Raw genomic sequence first — 26,968 nt, 5'->3', positions numbered from 1 at the left:
GGCTGGTGTGGGGCTTAGTAAATAGGGGCATTTTAATATGTAAGAGAGACACTAAGCCAAAGCCTTAGAAATTTAGAACACGGTTCTCAAAGAGGCTTCTTGTGGTGCTTTGATGCTACCTTTTTATCATCATTTCAGGAATTGTCTAGGGCTTCTAGACCCATTCATCTGAAGGCAGGGCTCTGATGGTTTTGGGAAGAGACCTGATTCTCTTAGGCCTAAATGAGGGGACGAGCCTCTGTCTTCTGATCATTCAGGGTATTGCTGGGCATTTAGGTCTCCCTGTGGGCCAGGTGTGGGCTGATTATTCAGAACCATTTGTTTTCTTTACAACAGCATTTTCTCTCGGAGTCAACTTCCTTACATTGCTTTTCATTCATGTAACTGATGGACTACACTCTGTTCTATGGTGTCAGCTACAGATGCCAGAATATACCCCTTGGGTTCCTCAGATAACTTTGAAAATGAAGCCAGGTCTCCTGGCTAGAAGACTCTTGGGGTATTCTATCAATACACAATTCTTTAGCATAGGTATCAGGGTCCCAGGTTGAACCACTCTCTGGAAGGATACTTTCAGAAAGATACAATAAGACAAACTATCCTCTCATCACTTCCATTCCTAGGGCAGCCAGTATAACGAAGGAACAGGAGCAGATTGCTAGTACTATCATTCATTGGAAAAATATGTTTTGAGAGCAGCTATGAAGGCTCGGGCAAGCCAGGCACTGTTTTTAGGATCTGGGAATACTTGAAAAATAAAATGGATAGCATTTCTGTCCTCATGTTGTTCATATTGTCATTTTTTAAAGATTTATTTATTTATTTTAGAGAGAGAGAGAGAGAGCAGTTGAGGAGGAGTAGGAAGAGAGGGAGAGATAGAATAATCCCAAGCAGACTCCCTGCTGAGCACGGAGCCTGATGTTGAGCTCTATCCCGTGACCCCGAAATCATGACCTGAGCCGAAATCAAGAATCAGATGCCTAACTGACTGAACCACCCAGGCACCCCACATATTGTCATCTTTAAGTGGATACTGTGTTTTAAAGATTGCAAGTAGCCTGAAGTAACTTGGGACTTCTTATCAGAGGGATGCAGTATGCATAGACAACATTATAGCAGCCCACTGAGGCAAAAGAAGGGAAAAAGGAAAAACAGGAAAGGCATTATTCTGGAATCTGACCAATGAAGGTTACTCACTTTTAAGGGAAAAGAACTTATCAGAGAAAGATAGATTTGGCTAATCATTAGTTTATTTTTTTTTCCCTTTGAGTTTACTTTAATTCTGCTTTAATATTGGGCATGGCTTTGGTCATGCTAAGCCAGGCTCTGCTTTGATAATAAGCAACTTCTAAGTCTCTGAGGTTTAAAGAGAAGTTTATTGGAGTTCCATTTCTGATATGGGAGTGTGAGGAGCTCCACAGACCTATTCCCCAGCAAAACAACCATAACTGGTGAAAATGATAAAAAGAAACCCAATCATTTAAAATCTTTGGGGGGTTGCCTGGGTGTCTCAGTTGGTAAAATGTCTGCCATCAGCTCAGGTCATGATCCCAGGGTCTTGGGATCAAGCCCCACATTGGGCTCCTTGCTCAGTGGGGAGCCTGCTTCTCCCTCTCCTTCTGCCTGCCGCTCCCTCTGCTTGTGCTCTTTCTCTCTCTCTCAGTCAAATAAATAAATAAAATCTTAAAAAAAATAGTCTTTGGAATTGTCCTAACTATATGGAGCAAATGAAGAAATATTTAAGAAAATCTAAGTCTTGACAAGAGCAGCAAGGGCATATGACGTTTGAGCTACAACTTTCTCCCCTTCACCACCACCCATTTCACCCTGTACAGTCAGATGGAAGCTCTACTCTGGGCAGCTGGGGCCAAGAAGATGGAGCTTTCTTTCTCTTCAGTTCTCAGTCAAGGGATATGGTGTCTTATTAAGAGGGGCAGGCCACCAGCATTTCTCATCCCATCCAGCTCTGAGTTACAGAAACTAAATTCCTAGTGAATATAGCTAACAGGTTAGAGGCCACCTTCTTCCACCCAGCCTGCACACATGGGGTGGAGGCTCTACCCCAGCTGTGGCAGCTGAGAGTACTGAGATACAGATTACCCTGGCTTAGCTTATTGGCAGGAGAGAGGTTCCACCCTGTGAGAGGCAAGTCAAGAGTACCAAAGACTTGCGGCACCTGGGTGGCTCAGTCGTTAGGCATCTGCCTTCGGCTCAGGTCATGATCTCAGGGTCCTGGGATGGAGCCCCGCATGAGGCTCCCTGCTTGGTGGGAAGTCTGCTTCTTCCTCCCCCACTTCCCCTGCTTGTGTTCCCTCTCTCGCTGTCTCTCTCTCTGTCAAATAAATAAATAAAATCTTAAAAAAAAAAAGAATACCAAAGACTACCACCCCTAATTAGTACACTGCTCACAAAGCAAGGGTGTCACTCCAGTCCTCAGCTTCAGAGCAGTGGCTCAAAGATTTGCTAGGGAGAGAGGCAGCCTAAAAGAAAAGAGAGCTCTAAAACTCTACCCAAAGGAACTCACTTGATTTGGAACAGAGTGTGGGGAATTTTAAGTCTAAGGGTGCTCTCCAAAACAATAGAGATTGTGGTGGTAAGCAATTAAGAGGTTGATAGCTCTATGAGAGCAACAACCTAACCATGGCTCACTTGGTTTACCAGACATTATCAAGGAAGATCTATCCTCCTGAAATCATAAAAAACAAAACAGAATAAAACAAAACTAGCCTCAAAAGTACCCCCACAAAAAGGTGTGAATTTAATTGGATCAAACTGTGGAGCAATTATGCCCCCCTGGGGTGTTATCAAAACCAATAGAACAATCAGCTGGAAATTAGTGAAACCTAACAGTGGGACGTGATAATAAATGATGCACACAGCTTAATGGATCAGGGGAAAAGAGAAATGGATCAAGGAGAAAAAGACAACCTTGAATGCACAGTCTTCTCCAGTATACATGGAATCTTCTTCAGATACACCAGAAAACAAGCCTCAACAAATTTAAAAGGATTTAGGGATGCCTGGGTGGCTCAGTCAGTTGAGCGTCTGCCTTCGGCTCAGGTCATGAGCCCAGAGTCCTGGGATCGAGTCCTGCATCAGGCTCCTTGCTCAGCGGGGAGCCTGCTTCTCCCTCTGCTGCTCTTCCTGCTTGTGCTCTCTCTCTCTCTATGTCAAATAAATAAATAAAATCTTAAAAAATTTAAAAGGATTTAAGTCATATAAACTATGTTATTTGGCCACAATATTGTAGAATTACAAAACAAAAAGAGAAAATTCTGAAATTCACAAACACATGGAGATTAAAGAATATCCTTCTAAAAAAATGGGCCAGAAAAGAAATCACAAGGGAAATTACAAAAAAACCCACAAAAAACAAAAAAAAACTTTTTGATGCATGAAAATGAAGACACACATACCAAAGTATATACAATGTTACTAAATGCTTAGAGGGAATGTATATAGCTCTAAACACTTGTATTAAAAAGAAAGAAAGACCTCAAGTCAGTAACCTATTCTTTCACCTTAAGAAGCTACAGAAAGAAAAGCAAAATGAACTCAAAGCAAACAGAAGGGTAGAAATAAAGATTAGAGTAGAAATTAATAAAATAGCAAATCAACATAAGGAAAAGTTGTTTCTTTGAAAAGATCAGCAAAAACCTTTTGATCAAATGACCAAACAGAAAAGAGGGAAGACTCAAATTACCAAAATCAGGCATGAAAGAAGGGACATTACTACTGACCTTATAGAAAGAAACAAGGATTATAAGGTAAATAGCATGAACAAAGGTATGCCAACAAATTAGATGAAATGCACAAATTGCTAGAAAGATAAATACTATATGTCAGTTCAATGGAATGGAATTGAGATTCCAGAAATAAAACTTCACATTTACTGTGAATGATTATCACCTAGTCTGCCAAAACAGTTCGATAGAAAAAAAAAAAAAGATCTTGGGGCACCTGGGTGGCTCAGTTGGTTGAGCAACTGCCTTTGGCTCAGGTCATGATCCTGGAGTCCCAGGATTGAGTCCCACCTCGGGCTCCCTGCTCAGTGGGGAGTCTGCTTCTCCCTCTGACCCTCCCCCCTCTCAGGTGCTCTCTCTCGAATAAATAAAATCTTTAAAAAAAGAAAAAGAAAAAGAATAATCTCAACAAATTATATGGACAATTGGATATCCACATGCTAAAGAATGAAATTGGAGCCCTACCTCACGCCATATTAAAAAATTACCTCAAAATTGATCAAAGACCCAAATGTAAAAGCTACAAATGTAAAATTCTTAAAAGAAAACATAAGCATCAATTTTCTTGACTTTGGATTACTCAGTGGTTTTTTAAAATTTGTTAAAAGCACAAGCAACGAAAGGAAAAACAGATGAATATCATCGGAATTAAAACTTTTGGGGGCGCCTGGGTGGCTCGGTCGTTAAGCGTCTGCCTTCGGCTCAGGTCATGATCTCAGGGTCCTGGGATCGAGCCCCACATTGGGCTCCCTGCTCATTGGGAAGCCTGCTTCTCCCTCTCCTTCTCCCACTGCTTCTGTTCCCTCTCTCTGTCCAATAAATAAATAAAAAAGTCTTAAAAAAATAAAAAAAAAACAACTTTTGTTCTTCAGAAGATTCCATTGAGGTGAAAAGACTATCCACAGAATAAGTGAGAATATTTATAAAACGTATATCTAATAAAGGAGTTGTGGGGCACCTGGGTGGCTCAGTTGTTAGGCGTCTGCCTTCAGCTCAGTTCATAACCCCAGGATCTTGGGATCAAGCCCCACATCAGGCTCCCTGCTCGGCAGGAGGCTGCTTCCCCCCTCCCACTCTCCCTCTTTGTGTTCCCACTCTCACTATCTCTCTCTCTCTGTCAAATAAATACATAAAATCTTAAAAAAATTAATAAATAAAGGAGTTGTATCTAAATATATAATCTATATAATATATAGAAAATATCTCTATAAATAATAATTTTGAAACAACGTAATTAAAAATGGCCAAAGGACCTGAATAGATATTTATCCAAAAAGGATATATAAATACTCAGTAAGCTCATGGAAAGCTGCTTAAAATCATTAGCTATCAGAGAAAAGCAAATCAAAACCACAGTAAAATACCACATTACACCCATTGGAGTGCTTCTTTTTATTTTTTTATATTTTAAGTAATAAATTTTTAAAAGATTTTATTTATTTGAGAGAGAGTGCAAGAACGAGTAGGGGGAGGGTCAGAGAGACAAGCAGACTCCCCGCTGAGTGGGAAGCTGGAAGTGGGGCTTGATTCCAGGACCCTGAGATCATGATATGAGCCACCCAAGTGCCCCTAATCTTTTTTTTAAGATTTTGTTTGTTTATTTTAGAGAGAGACAGAGCACAAGCAGGGGGAGGGGCAGAGGAAGAGAGAATCTGAAGCAGACTCTGCACTGATCACAGAGCCTGACATGGGGCTCCATCCCACAACCATGAGATTATGACCGGAGCAGAAACCAAGAGTCAGATGCCTAACCAACTGAACCACGTAGGTGTTCCACTGCTGGAAAGGTTATAATCCAAAGGAGGATGTAGAGAAATTGGAATACACTGCTGGTGGGAATGTAAATTGATGGAGAAACTTTGGAAAACAGTGATATATAATTCAATAGTTTCACTCCTAGATATATATCCAAGAGATATGAAAATATGCATGTGCACAAATTCTTGTGCATGAATATTCATAGCAGTATACTTGCCAAAAAGTAGAAACCACTCAAGTGTTCACCAACTGATGAATATATAATAAACTGTGGTATATCCTTTCAGTGGAATGTTATTTGGCAATAAAAAGAAATGAGACACTGATGCATACTACAACATGGATGAAACTTGAAAATGTTATATTAAGAGAGAGAAGCTAGTCAACAAAGACCACACATTGGACAAAAAATAGAAAGCTGAAGTAATGTATACCATGCATACTTAAAATTCTTAACATTGCTCAGTAACTTCCTTAATATTCTATACTCCCAGTTTTTGTTAATATTCTCTACTCCCAGTTTTTCTTCTGCCTTTTTGCTAGTTTATTATTTTTCTCCATGATAAACTCTTATCCCATCTTTCTGAAATATTTAACTTCTGAATCACTGTCAAATCAAGCCCCCCTCTCCATTCAGGTTCCTATATTTTGCTGAGACTCTGTACGAGCTTCCTAACTTGGCCCCCTGGCCTTCTGTCCAATTCCATTCAAATATAAAGAAACTGTAGGAATTTTTCTAAACTTCATATCCAACTTTGTCAGCCCTCTGCCTAAGCTTTCCAAATATCCATCTATCACTGTCAAGATGAAGCCCAAGCTTGTCAACATGGCTTACTTAGAAAGTAAGCCAACCTATCCTGCTCATTTCTCACCACTTCTTGCTTCTTGCTGTATGTTTTGGCAATATTAAACTGCATGAAATTCTCTGCATATACAGACTCCTGACTCCACTAAAGCTTAGCCTAGACAGCTCTTCAGACCATGCTGTGGCTGAATGAGTTTCTCTCTGCATTACTGACCCTGCGCTAACCATGTTTTGTCCTATTTTTTATTTGTTGTAGGATTAAAGAAAAAAAAACAGCAACAAAGACTATCTCATTCATTATTTTGCAACACACCGCCTGGTGTGTGGGAGCTACTAAAGGAAGAGGGGAGGGAAGAAGGCAGAGAGGGAGACATTGACCCTGAGAGAAGCCTTCCATTCCCTCCTTCTGGTTTTGGGCAATTTAAAGACCAAATCAAGTGGGACAGTTATTTAGGTAGACAGTGTTCTCCTGAAGGCACTCCAGAATGAAGACTTTCTTGCTCTCCAGAATTGTACCACCATGACCATCCATTTCTAACTACTGTTCCATTCATATTTCACCAGTATTATATCCTTGTGCTTGTTCCTTCCATTCTGAGTAAACTGAATCTATGACTCTCCCAATGTCTTTCACACATCATAAAGGTTCTGGATTTAACCACTGATATCTGCATTTGAGTGATGCATGTATATAGTACTTCATCATAGGACAGAACACAGCCCAGTGTGGATGAAAAGGATGTACAGTTTGCAGCTAAAACAGAGTGGGATCTAAATCCTGGTTCTATCATGTATTAGTTCTGGGGCTGTAGCTAGATTACTTGATTTCTCTGAAGCCCTGATTTCTTATCTGTAAAATGAGAATATATATTTACATAGGTATAACATGGAAATAAATGAGATGGCATGTAAAATTTAGAGCATACTACTTAGCACAATTGCTTTTTGAGCCAGGAGGACTTGTGCTTGGCACTGGGAATACAAAGATGGTCCCTTGGTCAGAGGAGGCTAAACTTTGGTACCAGGTAGATCCAGCCATGCAATGATATAACAAAATAGAAGGTTATTTCTTGCTCATGTAACAGATGAGTGTGTATTTGTGGTGTCTACTATGTGCACCAGGTGCTGGGTTAGGCACTGCAGATATGGCCTTGGACAAGATAAGCAAAGTCTCACAATGCTCCTGAAGATGGCTGCATGGGGGAAAGGCTGCCTGTAGCCACTTGCAGTTTAACATCTATACTGTCAACAGCAACATCTCCAATTCATGGGTGGGGACACCCTCTGAATTATCTGACTGTTCGGTTCCTACCTGATTGTCAGATGTGCCTCATGGGATGATAAGATGGATAGGTTGCATGGAAGAAGAGAGGATGCTTCTTTAGAGCACAGAGCTGAGAAATGTTAAAGGCTGAAAGTACTGATACTGTCTTGGGATAATATACTTTTTCAACCCTTGCAGCCATAGACTCATGAACTTTCTACTTTAAAGCAGGCACGCCTTCCCTAAAATCCCCTCCCCCCAAAAACAAAACCCAGAAAACCAAATGAACAACAACAAAATAAACACCTGAGAATATCAGGGGTCTTAAATCCTCATGAAGTATGAGTTCCAATGCATGAATCCAATCAGACTCATCTGAGGTGTTGACATTGGATTTATTTCCATGACTTAATAGCTTATTTCACAACCCACTCAAAAGCTCTGTTTTCCATTGAGTTGTGATTATTTCGCTATATTCCCTGTGGATGAAATTCACATAAACACTGGATTTACTATATATTCCCCTCTGCCTTTCATTCACTTAACAGTGTGTTAGTCCTGCCCACCTAATGATAAAAACAGTTTCCTAAGCAACTGAGCACCAGATTGTGTAAAAACCCTGTCTAGCCTTCTACCTTTAAACAATCCATGTGATTAAATGAGGTTCAGTTTAAGGAAAGGAAAAGATGGAGCCCTAATATTGAGTAAGGTATGGATATGATCCTGTCCCTGTTGGATGCAAATAGCCTTTTCAGTCAATTAGGATTGTGACAAAAGGGCCAGTGGATGCTTGTTACCTGTAGATGATACTTTGGAATGGTACCATGAGACTTGGAGGCTCCATTGCCAATGAGTCAGACTATTTTGAGCAAGTTATTTAACCTCCCTGAGCCTCAGTTTTCTTGCCTCTGAAATGGGGTTAACAGTTCCTACATTGTGTATAGCCCCAAGGGCTAAAATCATTATTAAACATGAAAAGGGTTATTCACCCTATACAATGGACACTCCATTGATATACTGGCTATATAGTCAAAGGGTTGATTGTCTCTAAAATTTAACTGTCAGACCATGTAGCTGTATTTAATGGCCTCATTCTTTTTCATCTTGACTTAGTCCATTGACCGTCAATCAATAATCATTTCTAGAGTTCCTGCTATATGCTCATCACTATACAATGCTCTGGGAAGACAAAAGAAATCTCAGATTACAGAGTACCAGCCATGGAAATGCATCTTCTGAAACATGTTTTCCTATAAGGCTCAGCACAATCACTAGTGGATGCTTTAAAGAACTGTGCACAGAGGGGGGAAAAGATAGTGGAGGAGTAGGGGACCCTATTCCAACTGGTCCCCAGAATTGAGCTGGATATCTATCAGACCACTCTGAACACCCACAAAATCAGCCAGAGATGTAAGAAGATAGATCTGGATCTCTACAAACAGAATATTGCAGGCATTTGGTTTCGAGGAATGAAGCTGGGAGCTGCGATTCTGCAGGCAGATATTGGAGGATAAACGGAAGGGGGAGGGAGCCTGGCCGTTGGGATTCTACACCGCCGGTGAGCGATAGCTTCCCACAATGGGGACAGGGCACAGACTCGCAGACCAGTAGTGGTGGGGAAAAGACTTTTAGGCAGCCCCCAGACAGAAACCCGGAGTGGGGCCATGCGTGTGAACTGGGGGCAACTGGCGGTTTTAGAAGCAGAAAGGACAGAGACGTGCCCCGACCTGGAGATGAGGACTGGAAGCACTGCTGAGGGGTGCACAACCCAGGATGCTGCAGTTTATAGCAGCATGAACAGAAATGGAGATAGTGTGGCCTGGAGAGCTCACCGAAGAACAGACTGCAATCTCTCTGCTCTGAGGCAGAGGGTTGGAAACAGTCTCTTCTGCTCTGACTCTCAGAAGGGGCATGGAAAGCCACCAGGGAAAGCTGCCAAAGAACAAAAGCCCCCAAAAACCAGTTTTCACTGAGCCCATCCCCCACCACAGGGGGCAGGGCAACTCTGCCCAAACAGGGTTGCCTGAATAGCAGTGTGACAGGCCCCTCCCCCAGAAGACAGGCTGGGAAAACAAGAGGCCAGCAACCCTAAGGTCCCTAGAAAACAGGTGCATCTTTCTTGACGGTTGTGGTCAATAATTTGGACTCTATACATTCCCTCAGCCACCCCTCAACAGAATGACTAGGAGGAGGAACCCCCAAAATAAGAAATTCTCAGAGACTATGACTTATGCCACAGATTTACAAATGGATGCAGATATAACCAAGATGTTGGAGATGGAATTCAGGCTAGCAATTGTGAAGACAATAGCTAGAATGGAGAAATCAATTAATGGCAACATAGAGTCTCTAAGGGCAGAAATGAAAGCTGAATTGGCGGAACTTAAAAATGCTATCAGTGAGATCCAATCTAATCTAGATAATCTAACAACTAGGGTGAGTGAGGCAGAAGAATGAATTAGTGACCTAGAAGACCAATTAATACATAAAAAGGGAAAAGAGGAGGTCAGGGAAAAACAACTCAGAATCCATGAAAATAGAATCAGAGAAATAAGTGACACCGTGAATCGTTCCAATGTCAGAATTATTGGAATGCCTGAGGGGGTGGAGAGAGAGATGACTAGAAGATATATTTGAGCAAATTGTAGCTGAGAACTTCCCTAATCTGGGGAATGAAATGAACATTTGCGTCCTAGAGGCAGAGAGGACCCCTCCCAAGATCAAGGAAAACAGGCCAACACCCCGGCATGTAATAGTAAAACTCACAAATCTTAGAACCAAGGAAACCATCTTAAAGGCAGTTAGGGGGAAGAGATTCCTTACATATGGAGGGAGGAACATCAGAATAACGTCTGACCTATCCACAGAGACCTGGCAAGCCAGAAAGGCCTGGCAAGACATATTCAGGGTACTAAATGAGAAGAACATGCAGCCAAGAATACGTTGTCTGGCAAGGCTGTCATTTAGAATGGATGGAGAGATGAAGAGCTTCCAAGACCAGCAGAAACCGAAAGAATATGTGACCACTAAGCCAGCCCTGCAAGAAATATTAAGGGGGAGGGTCTATAAAAGGAGAAAGACCCCAAGAGTGATATAGAAAACAAATTTACAGGGACAATCTATAAAAACAAGGTCTTCACAGGCAACATGATGACAACTAATTCATATCTTTCAATAATCATTCTCAATGTGAACAGCCTAAATGCTCCTATAAAACTGCACCAGGATGCAGATTGGATAAAAAGACAGGACCCATCCATAGGCTGTCTACGAGAGACTCATTTTGAACCTAAAGATACATCCAGACTGAAAGTGAAGGGATGGAGATCCATTTTCCATGCCAACGAACCTCAAAAGAAAGCTGAGGTAGCAATTCTTATATCAGACAAATTAGATTTTAAAGTAAAGACTGTAGTTAGAGACATAAAGGACACTATATCAGTCTTAAAGCGTCTATCCAACAAGAAGATCTAACAATTGTAAATATCTATGCCCCCAACATGGGAGCAGCCATCTACATAGGTCAACTGTTAACCAAAATAAAGGGTCATATTGATAACAATACGTTAATTGTAGGAGACCTCAATACTCCACTCTCAGCAATAGACAGATCATCTAAGCAGAAAAATCAACAAAGAAACAAGAGCTTTGAATGACACACTGGACCAGATGGACCTCATAGATATTTATAGAACATTCCACCCTAAAACAACAGAATACTCATTCTTCTTGAGCACACATGGAACTTTCTCCAGAATAGACCACATACTGGGTCACAAATCAGGTCTCAACTGATACCAAAAGATTGAGATTATTCCCTGCATATTCTTAGACCACAATGCTTTAAGACTGGAACTCAATCACAAGAAAAAATTTGGCAGAAATTGAAACGCTTGGAAGCTAAAGACCACTCTGCTCAAGAATGTTTGGGTCAACCAGGAAATCAAAGAAGAACTTAAACAATTCATGGACAGCAATGAGAACAAAAATCCATCGGTCCAAAACCTATGGGATACTGCAAAGGCGGTCCTATGGGGGAAATACATAGCCATCCAAGCCTCACTCAAAAAAATAGAAAAATCCCGAATTCACCAACTAACTCTACACCTTAAAGAACTAGAGAAAAAGCAACAAATGATGCTTAAGCCACACATTAGAAGAGAAATAATTAAGATTAGAGCAGACTATGGACTCTCAGAAACAAACTGAGGGTTCTAGAGGGGAGGGGGTGGGGGGATGGGTTAGCCTGGTGATCGGTATTAAAGAGGGCATGTACTAAATGGAGCACTGGGTGTTATATGGAAACAATGAATCATGGAACACTACATCAAAAACTAATGTTGTAATGTATGGTGATTAACATAAAAAAAAGATTAGAGCAGAGATCAATGAATTAGAAACCAGAAACACAGTAGATCAGATCAATGAAACTAGAAGCTTGTTCTTTGAAAGAATTAATAAGATGGATAAACCACTGGCCAGACTTATCCAAAAGAAAAGAGAAAGGACCCAAGTTAATAAAATAATGAATGAAAGGTGAGAGATCACGACTAACACCAAGGAAATAGAAACAATTTATAGAAATTATTATCTACAACTATATGCCAATAAACTGAGCAACCTGAATGAAATGGTTGCCTTCCTGGAAACCTATAAACTCCCAAGACTGAAACAGGAAGAAACTGATAACCTGAATAGGCCAATAACCAGTAATGAGATTGAAGCAGTGATCCAAAACCTCCCAAAAAACAAGAGTCCAGGGCCAGATGGATTCCCTGGGGAATTTTACCAAACATTCAAAGAAGAAATAATACCTATGTGCCTGAAGCTCTTTCCAAAAATAGAAACAGAAGGAATGCTTACATACTCATTCTATGAGGCCAGCATTACCTTAATCCCTGAACCAGGCAAAGACCCCATCAAAAAGGAGAATTTCAGAGCAATATCCCTGATGAATATGGATTCCAAAATCCTCAACAAAATCCTAGCTTATAGGATCCAACAATACATTAAAAGGATCTTCCACCACGACCAAGTGGGATTTATCCCCGGGATGCAGGGGTGGTTCAACATTCGCAAATCAATCAATGTGATAGAACACATTAATAAGAGGAGAGAGAAGAACCATATGGTCCCCTCAATTGATGCAGAAAAAGCATTTGACAAAATACAGCATCCTTTCCTGATTTAAACTCTTCAGAGTATAGGGATAGAGGCAACATTCCTCAAGTTCATAAAATCCATCTATGAAAAACCCACAGCAAATATCATCCTCAATGCGGAAAAGTTGAGAGCCTTTCCCTTAAGATTAGGAACACGTCAAGGGTGCCCACTCTGGCGACTATTGTTCAACATAATACTAGAAGTCCTAGCAACAGCAATGAGACAACAAAAAGAAATAAAAGGGATTCAAATTGGCAAAGAAGAAGTCAAACTCTCTCTTTTCGCTGATGACATGACACCCTACGTGGAAAACCCAAAAGACTCCACCCCCAAATTACTAGAACTCATACAGCAATTCAGTAATGTGGCAGGATACAAAATCAATGCACAGAAATCAGTTGCTTTCTTACACACTCACATAATCAACTATAGAAAGAGAAATTAGAGATTCGATTCTGTTTACAATAGCACCAAAACCCATAAGATACCATGGAATAAACTTAACCAAAGAGGTAAAGGATCTATACTCTAGGAACTACAGAACACTCATGAAAGAAATTGAAGAAGACACAAAAAGATGGAAAAACATTCCATGCTCATGGATCGGAAGAATAAACATTGTTAAAATGTCTGTGCTACCCAGAGCAATCTATACCTTCAACGCCATCCCAATCAAAATTCCAATGACATTTTTCAAAGTGTTGGATCAAACAATCCTAAAATTTGTATGGAATCAGAAAAGACCCCGAATTGCCAAGGAAATGTTGAAAAAGAAAAAGAAAGCGGGGGGCATCACGTTGCCTGATTTCAAACTATATCACAAAGCTGTGATCACCAAGACTGCATGGTACTGGCACAAAAACAGACACATAGACCAATGGAACAGAGTAGAGAGCCCAGATATGGACCCTCAACTCTATGGTCAAATAATCTTCGACAAAGCAGAAAAAAGTATGCAATGGAAAAAAGACAGTCTCTTCAATAAATGGTGCTGGGAAAATTGGACAGCCACAGGCAGAAGAATGAAACTTGACCATTCTCTAACACCTTACACAAAGATAAACTCAAAATGGATGAGAGACCTCAATGTGAGACAGGAATCCATCAAAATCCTGGAGGAGAATATAGGCAGTAACCCCTTTACATTGGCCACAGCAACTTCTTTTATGATACATCTCCAAAGGCTAGTGAAACAAAAGCAAAAATGAACTTTTGGGACTTCTTCAAGATAAACAGCTTCTGTAGATCAAAGGAAACAGTCAACAAAACCCAGAGGCAACCCACAGAATGGGAGAAGATATTTGCAAATGACACTACAGATAAAGGGCTTGTATTCAAGATCTATAAAGAACTTTTCAAACTCAACACCCAAAAAACAAATAATCAAGTCAAAACATGGGCAGAAGACATGAACAGACACTTCTCCAGAGAAGACATACAAATGGCTAACAGACACATGAAAAAATGTTCATCATCATTAGCCATCAGTGAAATTCAAATCAAAACCACATTGAGATACCACCTTACACCAGTTAGAATGGCAAAAATTGACAAGGCAAGAAACAACCAATGTTGGAGAGGTTGTGGAGAAAGGGGAACCTTTTTACACTGTTGGTGGGAATGCAAGTTGGTACAGCCACTTTGGAAAAGTGTGTGGAGGTTCCTCAAAAAATTAAAAATAGATCTACCCTATGACCCAGCAATTGCACTCCTGGGTATTTACCCCAAAGACACAGATGTAGTGAAGAGCCGTATGCACCCCAATGTTCATAGCAGCAATATCCACAATAGCCAAACTGTGGAAAGAGCTGAGATGCCCTTCAACAGATGAATGGATAAAGATGTAGTGCATATATCAATGGAATGTTACTCAGCTTTCAGAAAGCATGAATACCCAACTTTTACATCAACCTGGATGGGACTGGAGGAGATTATGCTAAGTGAGATAAGTCAAGCAGAGAAAGTCAATTATCATACGGTTTCACTTATCTGTGGAACATAAGGAATAGCAGGGAAGACATTAGGAGAAGAAAGGGGAAAATGAAGGGGGGCAGGGAATCGGAGGGGGAGACGAACCATGAGAGACTCTGGACTCTGAGAAATAATCTGAGGGTTTTGGAGGGGAGGGTTGTGGGGAGATGGGTTAGCCCAGTGATGGGTATTAAGGAGGGCACGTACTGCATGGAGCACTGGATGTTATACGAAAACAATGAATCGTGTATTACTACATCAAGAACTAACGATGTATTGTATGGTGACTAACATAATAAAATTAAATTAAAAAATAAAGAACGGTGCACATTTCAGAATTCTATGTATGAAATGGTCCATATATGTTAAAAATAACTTAGTGGAAATGCACCCATACATAAATGACTATACTAAAAAGCAGCCTGGAAGTATGTATACCAAATCATGAATAGCATTTACTCCTTGATATAAAAGAGGGATTGGTAAGAAAGAATTACTTGGAACTTAAATATTTTAGTCTGTAGGCTCTGAATGGTTTGAGGTTTTCTCAACAAGAATTATTTATGTTATTACTTTGATTTTTTTTAAATTAATAGACCCCTTTTAGAGCAGTTTTAGATTTACAGGAACATTTATCAAAAAGTACAGAGTTCTCAAATATCCCATCATCATCCCAGTTTCCCCTATAATTGTGTTAATGTGGTAGGCACATTTATTACAATTGATAAGCTAATTTTGATACATTGTTATTCACTAAAGTTTGTAGATTACATACAGACTTGAGGATTCACTCTCAGTATTGTATATTCTATGGGTTTTGACAAATGTGTAATGACATGTACCCAACACTACAGTGTCACACAGAATAGTTTCATTGCCCTAAAAATCCCCTCTGCCCCATCTATTCATCCTTCCCTTCCTCCCCCTGTACCTCTGGCAACCACTGTTTCCACAGTTTTGCCTTTCCCAAAATGTCATATAGTTGGAATCATACATTGTGTAGCCTTTTCAAATTGGTTTCTTTCACTTAGAATATGCATTTAATGTTCCATGTCTTTTCATGGCTTTATAGCTCATTTCCCTTAGTGCTGAATAATATTCTCTTGTCTTAAGGTACCAGTTTGTTTATCCATTTAGCCACTGAAGGATATCTTAGTTGCTTCTAAACTTTAGCAATTATGAATTATGAATTTTAGCAATTATGAGTTTAACAATTTAAAGCCGCTTTAAACATTTGCAGGTTTTGTGTATACATAAATTTTCAACTCATTTGGGTAAGTATCAAAGGGTATGGTTGTTGGATCGTTTAGTAAGAATATGTTTAGTTTGAAAGAAACTGTCAAACTCTTTTCCAAAGTGGCTGTAGCATTTAGAATTCCAACTAGCAATAAATGAGAGTTCTTATTGCTCTACATCTTCTCCAGGATTTGGTGGTGTTAGTGTTTTGGATTTTCACTATTTTAATAAATGTGTAGTGGTATCTCACTGTTATTTTAACTTGCAATTCACTAATGACTTCTGATGTATATCTTTTCATATGTGTATTTGCTGTCTGTTCTTTGATGAGGTGTCTGTTCAAGTCTTTTGTCTATTTTTTACTTGGGTGGTTCATTTTCTTATTGTTGCATTTTAAGTGTTTGTATATTTTGGATAACAGTTCTTTATCAGATGTGTCTTTTGCAAATATTTTCTTCCAGTCTGTGGCTTATCTTTTCCTCCTTTTGCCAGTGACTTTCACAGAGCAGAAGTTATTAATTTTAATGAAGTCCAGCTTATCAATGATCTCTTTCATGGATCTTGCCTTTGGTATTATATCTAAAAAGTCATTGCCATACCCAAGACCATCTAGATTTTCTCCTATGTTATTTTCTAGGCTTTATAGTTTTATGTTTTACATTTTTTAAACCAATTTTTAAAAGATTTTATTTATTTAAGATAAAGAGAGAGAGAGAGTGAGAGAGTGAGAGCGTGAGAGGGGGGAGGGACAGAGGGAGAAGCAGGCTCCCCACTGAGCAGGGAGCCCGATGCGGGACTCAATCCCAGGACCCTGGGATCATGACCTGAGCTGAAGGCAGCCACTTAACTGAGTGAGCCACCCAGGTGCCCCTATGTTTCACATTTACATTTATGATCCATTTTGAGTTAATTTTTTCAAAGAGTATAAGGTCTGTGTCTATATTCTTTTCTTTTTTTTCCCTTCCCTATACATGTGTTGTTCAGTGGTTTCAGTACCATTTGTTGAAACGATTATCCTGAAGCACCTGGGTGGCTCAGTCAGTTGAGTGTCCAACTCTTGATTTCAGCTCAGGTCGTGATCTCGGGGTCATGGGATCAAGCCCCAAGTCGGGCTCTGTACTCAGCAGGGAGTCTGCTTGCAATACTCTCTCTTTCCTTCTCCCTCTGCCCCTACCCGCCATACTCTCTCTCTTTCTTTCATAAATAAATATTATCAAAGATCATTTGACTATATTTCTGTGGTTCTGTTTCTGGGCTCTCAATTATCTTCCACTGATCTGTTTGTTCTTTTGCGAATACCACACTGTTTTCATTACTGTAGATGTGTAGTAAATCTTGAAGTTCAGTAGTGTCAGTCTTCTGACTTTGCTATTCTCCTTCGATATTGTGTTGGATATTCTTGATCTTTTGCCTTTCTATATTAACTTTAGAATCAGTTTGTTGGTATCCACAAGATACCTTGCTGGGATTTTTATTGAGATTGTACTGAATCTGTAGATTAAGTTCGGAAGAACTGCCATCTTGACAATATTGAGGCTTCCTATCAAGTAACATGGAATTTCTCTCTCTGTCTCTTTCTCTCTCTTTTTTTGGATCTGCTTTGATTTCTTTCAGAATCAGAATTTTGTTGTTTTTCTCATATGTATGTTGGACCTATTTTGTTTGATTTATACCTAAGTATTGCATACTTTGATATTAATGCAAATGGTATTGTTTTTAATTTCAAATCCCTCACCCCTGCTATAATCACTTATTACTTACAAGAGAATATTGCTTCTATAATTAAAAAAAATCAAAAGGGATGGAGGAGAAAGTGATTCAACATACACACATCGTAGTCATTAAATGTGATGAAATATTTTGACACCAGGTATGTATGGCTTTCATGAATTTCCTATAGTGGCTTAGAATTGTTTTTGTTTATATTTGTTTATATTCAGATTCATATAATGAATTAAACAGAGCAAACACCAACACATCTGGGGTGCGTTTATAAGAGATATGATGTTAATAGGTTCTATAGGTATTCAACATATTATATATGTATTTAAGGCAACTACCATGCAAATAAAGCATATGAAAAAAATCTAGTCAATGGCAGTTTCCACAGTTGTGGCTCAGTGACAAGGGTGTTAGTAACTAAGAGACACATTATATTTTCAGTACAGAAAGCAGGGTCGTACTGAATTAACCACTCTAACCCACTTTCTTTGTGGGAAGTGAAGATCTTATTTGTATACACTTGTCTGACTTCCAAGGATAGATTCTCCCATCTCTTTGCCTTCCATATCTTCTCACTATTCTCTCATTGGCTGACTCCACTAGGAACCATTCAGGGAAGGGTATTCTGGAAAATGTAGTCCCCACCATCAGCTTTGCAATGTAGATTGTTGAGAAGGAGTTGGTGATTCTGCGTTGACAATACATCATCCAGCCCATCTATGTTACTTGTTTTTATGACTGGACATCCTTTCCCTGCAATTTTGGCTTATCCAGAATCTGTTCCTTTTCTTTAATATACGTGCAAATGATTTTTCTATATACAACCTTACCTGACTTTCTTTATAAGGTGATCATATAAGTCATTTCTCCTTTTATAGTCTTGCAGCATTCTCTTTGTATACCTCTTAACATTATGTGGTCATATTCAATGTCATACAAGAGTTCTGCAAAAGTCTTCTTTCTCTATTGGATTACAAGCCTCTTAAAGGTAGAGATTATCTCTTTTATCTCTGAATATGCCTCATATCGTCTGGTAGAGCATCATGCACATAGTAGGTACTAATCAAATATTTACTTAATTAATTAATGGATAATATCACTTAAAATACTGTTATGATCAATGTAAGTCATTGTGTAAGTAAATTGGACCATCACTTTGCTCTAATGACCATAACTAAAATGAATATCCCATTTAAATTTCTGATTTATTAGGCCCTTTTTACTGCTGCTCTTTTACTGTAGCAGCCTGGTGGTTTGCACTGGTCATTAACTTTCAGTCTAGAGTCATGAAACCTTAATGCAGACATGGTACATTCAGCCTGAGGAATTGTGTTTCTTGTATGATCAGACCTGGTATGTCTGAGAGCACTTGAATGTCTCCTCTAATGATTCTAGAACACTGTAGTGAATGACAAATTACTGGTGTCTAATATTATATGATTGGTAAATGACTGTTATGTGCTTTATTTCTGTCCCTCCAGGAAGGCTAGATTATTCCCCAATAGCAGATTGCCATATGAAAATGCCAATATTTACTCTCTGTTGATCCAAGGTAACAATTCAGGAGCAGTCATTTGATATAAGACACTCATGATTTTTTACAAATCGATAACTAGTTAGGAAGAATGACTCTCTGAGGCACCCCGCTATTATGGGGTTGACCTTCAGGTCCAATAGGGTGGTTTTAACAAAGAATTTCTGCACTGTCAGTCCAAATTATAGTCAGACTAGAATGGGCATTTGGTTTTATCTGGCTCCCAAATTGATATGAGTTATTCTTGAGTCTCAGTCACCGTTTCCACAGTGATATTACCATAAAAATTCAAGTAAAACAAGAAATATGTACTGAGTTCCTCACACGGTGCTGCCATGTAATGGGCACACTTCTGTTTTTGTGTGTCAAGTGTTGTAGAGCCACAGTTTGTCACTTTGGTTTTTGCTTCTTACCCTTGGTGGGCACCTACCTGTTAACCTTCATCCTCCAGGTCTGTTTCTGGTCATGACTGCTCATTAGTGCTACTGCTTTCCTTGCTTGCCACGTCTCTCTCTCTCTCTCTTTTTCCAGCTGCATCAATTCCTGCCTGAGCTGTTTTCTATTCTCTTGGTTTTCTGCCAACCTTATTGTGACACTGGCCCGGGACATGCACCTTCTCCATCTCTGCTTACTACCTCATTGCCTCCTTCCTTCAGGTGGCCTCCACTTCACTCTGATTTGTAGTATCTAGGCACCCCACCGGCCTTCTGTCTCTTGAGTACCCTCTATGCTGGGCTGCATGGGGAATATGCTACAAGTGCCTTAGCCACAAGAGGCTGCTGGGCACAGTTGTCTAAAGCTTGGACAAGGCAGAATAAGAGGGGAAGGGAAGAAGGAATGATGAAAGAGGGCAAAAGAAAGGAAGAAACAGAAGTTAAAGATGAGTGGATGGAAAGGCAGATGAGCGAAAAGAGGATGGAGAGTATAGGAAGGAGAGAAGAGGTGGAGGGTAGAAGAAGGAAAGGTATTTATAGTCAGAAAAGACATGCCAGACAGACTCCATGAGAAGGAGCTCTTCATTCAAGAGCCACAATTTTCACATTTATTTCCTAAAGCCCAAGCTTCACTCATGTGTACCATTGTTCTTTCCACTCCATTCCTTTGGCTCCTTTGTTGCTCTCCTTGCTCCCCAACCCACCTCCCACTGCGTCCCCCTGACCCCTTCCTGCTTACCACCAGACCCACTCTCCCAGCTCAGCAGTGCCATGGGTTGCCTTTGTATCTCTCTCACTCTGCATTCACAGCCCCATCTCAAGATTACACTCATCCTCTGAAGTGGGAGACTCTGAGGTGCCACAACATTTTGCCAGAACTCAATCTGTAACTCTTCTGACCTAGAAGTGGCCTTTATGCTCTAAAAGGGGAAGAGGGGGCAAAGGGAGCAAAAGTTAGACAGTGGAGTGATAAGAAGGAAACTTCTGGAGAGTTTCAGTGTTGAAATCTTCTATTAATATTCCAATCCATGTTCCTACAGGCAGGATGCGCTCCCTATTTTATTTCATGTAAGTAGTGATATTTTGATATTCTTGATTCTTAATACTCAAAATGGCATTGAGGGTAATAGAGTCAGGCTCATAAGGCAGGGATTCCAAATAGCTTTTATCATTCATGCCAAGTATGATTTGTTGCCAGCATTTACCTGAGATGCTATATTGGGAGGCATTTGAAGGTTATGTTTAGACATGGTGGAAAGAGTTCTGTGATTGTTTAATAATGCCTGCTATGGTGGGAGGAGGTGGGAGTATGGTCTGTATGCCATGCTTTGTCATCTAGTCTTAAAGTTTTTATAGGAACTTTTGGTAATTTTTTTCACAGATTTTTTTTTTTTTTTTTTTTTTTTAGATTTAGCTAGCCGGAGAGAAATGGTGTTCCTTCCTTTGAATGTTTTTGGAGTATAATGATCATTTACCACCACCCCAGTTTATTTTCTTCAGCCTTAGCACAGGCAAACTGGCTATAAGAAGGGTACGGATGTTAATAAGCAATGGATTTACATTTGCCCCCATGTTAAAAGTTATCCAGTAACTGAATATTTATCCTCTACTGTTAGTGCAGAGCACAGGGGTATTTTTGTTTTATTTTTTGTTTGTTCGGGGAAGGTCAAGTACCTTTGGTGGAGTAATTCAGTTGTAATTGAAGAAGGTGAAAAGATTTCTTTGGCTTCAATAAAAGACATATTTTTGCTGTGATGATACATGTATGTATGTATGATCATTTCTATGTAAGGCAATTTAGGTGACTCTCAATTCACATGAACTGGAGAATGAAGATCAGAGAATATGTGACTTGTATTCAGGATTTCATAGTTAGTTCATAATTCATTTTTCTTTTGCATGAGAATTCACCTTTCTCTTTGACCGCTCCTCTCTTTTTAGTCTATTTTATTTTATTTTATATATATATTTTTAACATATAATGTATTATTTGTTTCAGAGGTACAGGTCTGTGATTCATCAGTCTTATGTAATACCTGGTGTTCATTACAACACATACCCTCCCCAGTGTCCATCACCCAGCCACCCCATCCCTCCCACTCCCCTCCACTCCAGCAACCCTCAGTTTGTTTCCTGAGATTAAGAGTCTCTTATGGTTTGTCTCCCTCTCTGGTTTCATCTTGTTTCATTTTTCCCTCCCTTCCCCTGTGATCCTCTGTCTTGCTTCTCAAATTCCACATATCAGTGAGATCATATGATAATTGTCTTTCTCTGATTGACTTATTTTGCTTAGCATAATATCCTCTAGTTCCATCCACATTGTTGCAAATGGCAAGATTTCTTCTTTTTGATAGCTGCATAATATTCTCTCTCTCTCTGTGTGTGTGTGTGTGTGTGTGTGTGTGTGTGTGTGTGTGTGTGTGTGTGTGTATACACACCACATCTTCTTTATCCATTCATCTGTCGATGGATATCTGGGCTCTCTCCATAGTTTGGCTATTGTGGACGTTGCTTCTATAAACGTTGGGGTGCAGATTCCTCTTCAGATCATTACATTTGTATCTTTGGGGCAAATACCCAATAGTGCAATTGCTGGGTCATGGGGTAGCTCTATTTTCAACATTGTGAGGAACTTCCATCCTGTTTTCCAGAGTGGCTGCACCAGCTTGCAGCCAGCTTGCATGTGGGGAGAACCAGTTTAAAGATCCAGAACAAGAATGAAACCAAGCTACTAGCTGATTTGTTCTATATAGAGATTTTTTGTTGGCCATCTTCTTTCTGGTAGATGAACTCCGTGGTTCAGTGATGGGGTAGTGATATTCAGGCAGGTAGATCTTTAGGCCTAGTCCAGAATGGGTTTGAATGTTGCTACACAAAATAATGCTTCAGAACTGCCACAATACTATATAAATAACACGCACTGTTCCTTCATCAGACAGAAAAGAGAACCTTGGACTAAGGGCCATTTCTTACTTAATGGTTCCATAGAATATTTCCATAGGTGGCTTGATCTTGATTTTGACACAAATATCTCCCTAGCATGTTTTATCTAAAGGCAAATCTAGTCACCCTCTCATGGGAGAAATGGCTTTTTCTTTCAAACTGGACCTTCAGTGTTGTGTAGCTGGTGGGCTCATATAGTGGCTGGTCCACCAGAGGTACTCAATGAGCATTTGGTGGATTAGTGAATCTCAGCAGGATGAAGAGAAGACCAGGAGGTGAGCAGCACTGGCTGTGCTGAATAAGCCCCAGAGATCCCAGTAGCCAAAGGAGCAGTTGGACCCCTTGGCTAGAGCCTCATGTAATTGTCTTATTTAAACCTCATGCTAATGTGTGAGCAGCTGTTACCACTCCCATTTTACAGATCAAAAAATTGAGACTTAAGAGTAACTGGCCTGGAGGTCATGCAGCAACGATGTCAGAGGTCCAGAGAGCAGTCTTGAGGTGTTGTGATTTTATTGTTAATATCGTTTTTAACTTTGTGGTAGTTTTCTGGGCCCTTTTAGGTAGGCACTGTGTGTGTCCCTAATAATTTCTCATGTTGATTCTATGGTTGTCCCTGATAGTTTTTGGAAGAAGCTGAAATAAGGTCAAGTTGTTCAAATACTTACATAGGGCTTTGGAACCTATTGTACCCATGTTCAAATCTAAACTGGTCAGAGTTTTATTAATGCTTCCGGGCCTTATTCTCTGGGGAATTAATTGTGTGGCAACATTTGGAATTATACTTCAGGGTGATCAAGGCAGATTCCTTTTGTAGGATGAACTTGTTCTGTTTTATCTATTTTTACATTTATTTATTCCTTAGAACTAAACCCTGGTATCATTAATTAATAGAAACAATGTCAGTGATTGAAGCACTGTACAAATATTTAAATGAATCACAAGACTATTTGGAAAAGGAAGGTGGGTACATCTAACAACTTATTATATAACTTATACTTGGCAATGAATAGACATTTCTGTTTTTACCATGCAAATGCTCAATACCGGTTTAATACAAATTACTAGTGGAGTGAAAGTGAGTCTAGTTTTGACAAAAGTGAAATAAGACTCATATGCATAAATATAATAAAAATAATAATGCATTTTATTTATTTGTGTCATGTCTAGCCACAGCTGCATCCTAGCTGCTTTGTGATAAAATTAAAGCAACCGATTAAATACTGATTAGCTGGTTAGAGACTGATCAGATTAGAGTGACAATTAAAATCACTGTAGAACAATGTATTCAATCACTCTACTTTCCTTCTGCAAACAAAGTCTTGGAATAAAGTTCTTTCTTACATACACATACTTTGAGTATGCAGCATGTGGAAGTGATAGCAAGAGCTCTGGTCTTGACGCAAGGAAGAGTGGAAGCTTTTTCTGGTGTGGCACCTAAGAAAGGAAGCCTTTGAAGCACATTCCAGCAGGAGGGTTAGGGGGTACAACATAAAGAAGGCTGTTCAGGTAGAAATGGATGGGTGTATTATATGTGCGGCAGGGAGATATACCTGCCTGAGCTGAGTGGGCAGAATTATGAAAAATGCTTTCTCATCAGAAAGAAAAGGTTCCATAGGCAGTAGCAGGATAACAACAGTGCTTGTGGATTTTTTGGATTTCCTATGCTCCCGTACATGGGCAAGGTGTGAGTTCACACACCTGTCAGGTGGAATGCTCTTTCCTTTGAAGAGGTTTGGAAGCAACAGGATCTAATCATGCATTAATCCCGAAAGTGGCAGGAGAGTCATCCGTGTGTCCCATATAGTTTTTGCCATATCTGTATATGGCACTGATATATTTAATATATTATTGTATATTTACTATTTCTTTGAATTAGCTCACTTTTAAACCATAAGTTTTGAAAGGAAACCCTGCCACTATTTTAAATGGGAAATCATGCCACCTACCACAATGAGAAAGGAAACACAAAAATACTTAGTGAAAGTAAATTATCACAAATTAATTCAAGGTAGATGCTGTTTCCCGATAATGGCTCTGAACCTGAGGCCTATTTTCCCTTTGTTAAAAGGGGAGACTCCCAAGTGTTAGACAGCTGATTAAGACATGTGGCACCATATTGAAGCTTTCCCCTTTATATAATAAAAAAGGATTGAATAGGAGTTTAAGCAAGTACAGGTCTCACCACGTGATTTAATGTTGTTTAACACCACCTCGGGGCAGTGCCTGCATTCCCCTTCTGTGTGTCCCTGTGGTGTGTGACCCCCCTCTTCCCGCACCTGTAGGAACCACTTGTCCACTGTGAGCTGCTCTGAGCTGGTGGTAGGAGAACAAAGCTTCTGGGTAAAACCTACTGTTCACTCATTGTAGTATGTCTAGCTTTTACCTTCTCATAGGAATATTTTAAAGAGAACACAAGAAAATACTTGCTCCCAGGAAGATGCTGGGTGGGTGAATCTGTTTAATTCTGTGGGTGACTATTAGGGAGTCTGTCCCCTTGCCCCTTTCTTCCTCGAGGAAGAAAGGAGAGGAGGAAAGGAGAGAAGTCATCCTGTGTGTGAACAGGCAAGAGAGAAGATGGCCATTACACTATGCTCCTTTGAAAACTCTGTCATAGGGAAGCATGGTACTCTAAGCGGAGCTGCTTTCTTTCTGGAATGGGGGAGTTACTTGCCCTAAATCCTCACTCTTTGCGAAAGGACTAAGGAGATGCAGCAGGAGGAAGCTGCATGAGCATCAGACTGTGAGGCCTATAGACAACAAGGGCTCTTCTCTGTCCATCCCTTGTTTTTCCTCTGATTGTCATGAAAACAGGTTTCTGACCCCCTGTTGCTCAAGAATAGATGTATTTTTACAGACAAATGTTTTTCAGAAGTAGTGAAGTGAATATAGAATCATATCATAAACTTGTAGATAGAGTAGATATTAGAATGAGAAGGGGGAATACTTGAATGGGGGAGGAGAGACATTGGATTGTCTGCAAATGTTGAGGACATGATGTTTATCAGACAGGTGGTTTGGGAAATTGCAGTCCTAGCAACATTTACTCAGTACCCAACAAATGTTCAACACCTCCGCTACCTCAATTAAAAAGAATCAATCTCAATCATCCTGATGAATTGCTCTGAAAATAACCACCAATTATCCCAACTCCAGTAGAGAAGATAATATACCGTTAATTGAGGGCAGACTGGAGAGGAATACAGAGAAACCTAATAGTTATATGATAGGAAGACCTTCTGTGTCCTATCAACGAATTCTACCATTCCCCTACCCTTGCAGACAATAAACATGGAAGTACTCTCTTTGAAAGAGACTCTTTGAGGAAGTGCCTTCTTACTTTCCTGGGACCCCATGAGAATGATTAAGATGCCCATCAACAATCCAAATCTCTGATTTCTGTGGTCTGGGGACTTTACATTGTGTTAGAAAAGAAGCTGGTGGTTTCCAACTTGAGAAAGGGATGACTTGTTTTTTGTGGTGTGGTTATTGGTAATTACTTACTGTCCTCAGGTACTAAGGTGGTTATCGTATAGAAGGACTAAAATTTTTTTTTTCTAGTTACTGATGACAGACCCTAGTAATAGGGCAGCTGATTTTAGCTTGAATTAATAACTGTAGCAAATTCAGAGGTATACCCGTGGGATAAAAAGCCTCACAAAGTAGTGATATTCCCATGAGTAGAAGGATTCAAGCAGAATTAAAGTTCTTTGGCAGCAGGTAATAGAGAGCAGCTCGGGCTAACATAAGTTAAAATGGAATTTATTAGAAGGTTATCCAGGAATTAAGAGAGTAAGATGCATGCAGCAGGACCAGGCTTAGAAAAAGGAAAGGAATCAAGATGGATTCTACTTGACTGTTGAGAGGCCATAGTAATGTGGACAAATGAGTGGTGTGTCACCCTACTTAGGATTTAAAGTTCTGGAAGGGAAGAGCTGGCTGGCTGAGTTTAGGTTACATGTTTATCCTTTGTCCATGTAGAATGGGGATAGCAGAACATCTACCAGAGGTCTCTGGGGATCTCTTCAAATCCTGTAGTGAAATGGTAGGGCACTGAATTTACTATCCTACAAAGACTATCTACAACAGGGGGAGATTTCCCAAAAGGGAATTAGCATGCTGTAACAAAAAGGAAATAGAGGCGAAGGAGCCAAAAATTAACAAGAAATTGGCTGAACATCCGTTAGGAACGTCATAAAGGAGAATTCTTCACTGGGCAGGAAATTAGGTAGAAAGACTTGGTACCTCTGGCTCCAGTAACAATTATGGGCAAAAAGAATATCATCCTTGAGAAATTAGAGCTTGGGCCACCTTAAAAGTAGCCAGGTAAATTTGGATAATAACATCCTCTGATTTCTAGAATGGTATGTAGGATGGGCTTCCCTTGGAAACTTA

The 26,968-nt window shown here is 39.9% G+C and overlaps 1 protein-coding gene across 10 annotated transcripts in view; it reads left to right on the top strand.

Annotated features, from left to right (window-relative positions):
* FHIT (fragile histidine triad diadenosine triphosphatase) overlaps positions 1 to 26,968 on the top strand; it is a 1,457,066-nt gene that overhangs the window by 579,998 nt on the left and 850,100 nt on the right. Inside the window, exon 2 of one of the 10 annotated variants that reach the window (XM_027587843.2) lies at positions 20,671 to 20,698. The exons of the other annotated variants lie outside the window; for them this stretch is intronic. The gene's annotated coding sequence lies outside the window, so the exon portion shown is untranslated. The remainder of the gene's footprint in view (positions 1 to 20,670; positions 20,699 to 26,968) is intronic. 10 annotated transcript variants of the gene reach the window in all.

This window comes from Zalophus californianus, chromosome 1 (assembly GCF_009762305.2).
Source record: "Zalophus californianus isolate mZalCal1 chromosome 1, mZalCal1.pri.v2, whole genome shotgun sequence".
NCBI lineage: Eukaryota > Metazoa > Chordata > Mammalia > Carnivora > Otariidae > Zalophus > Zalophus californianus.
Note: the sequence above shows the minus strand (reverse complement) of the source record. Positions and strands in the feature narration are given on the sequence as shown.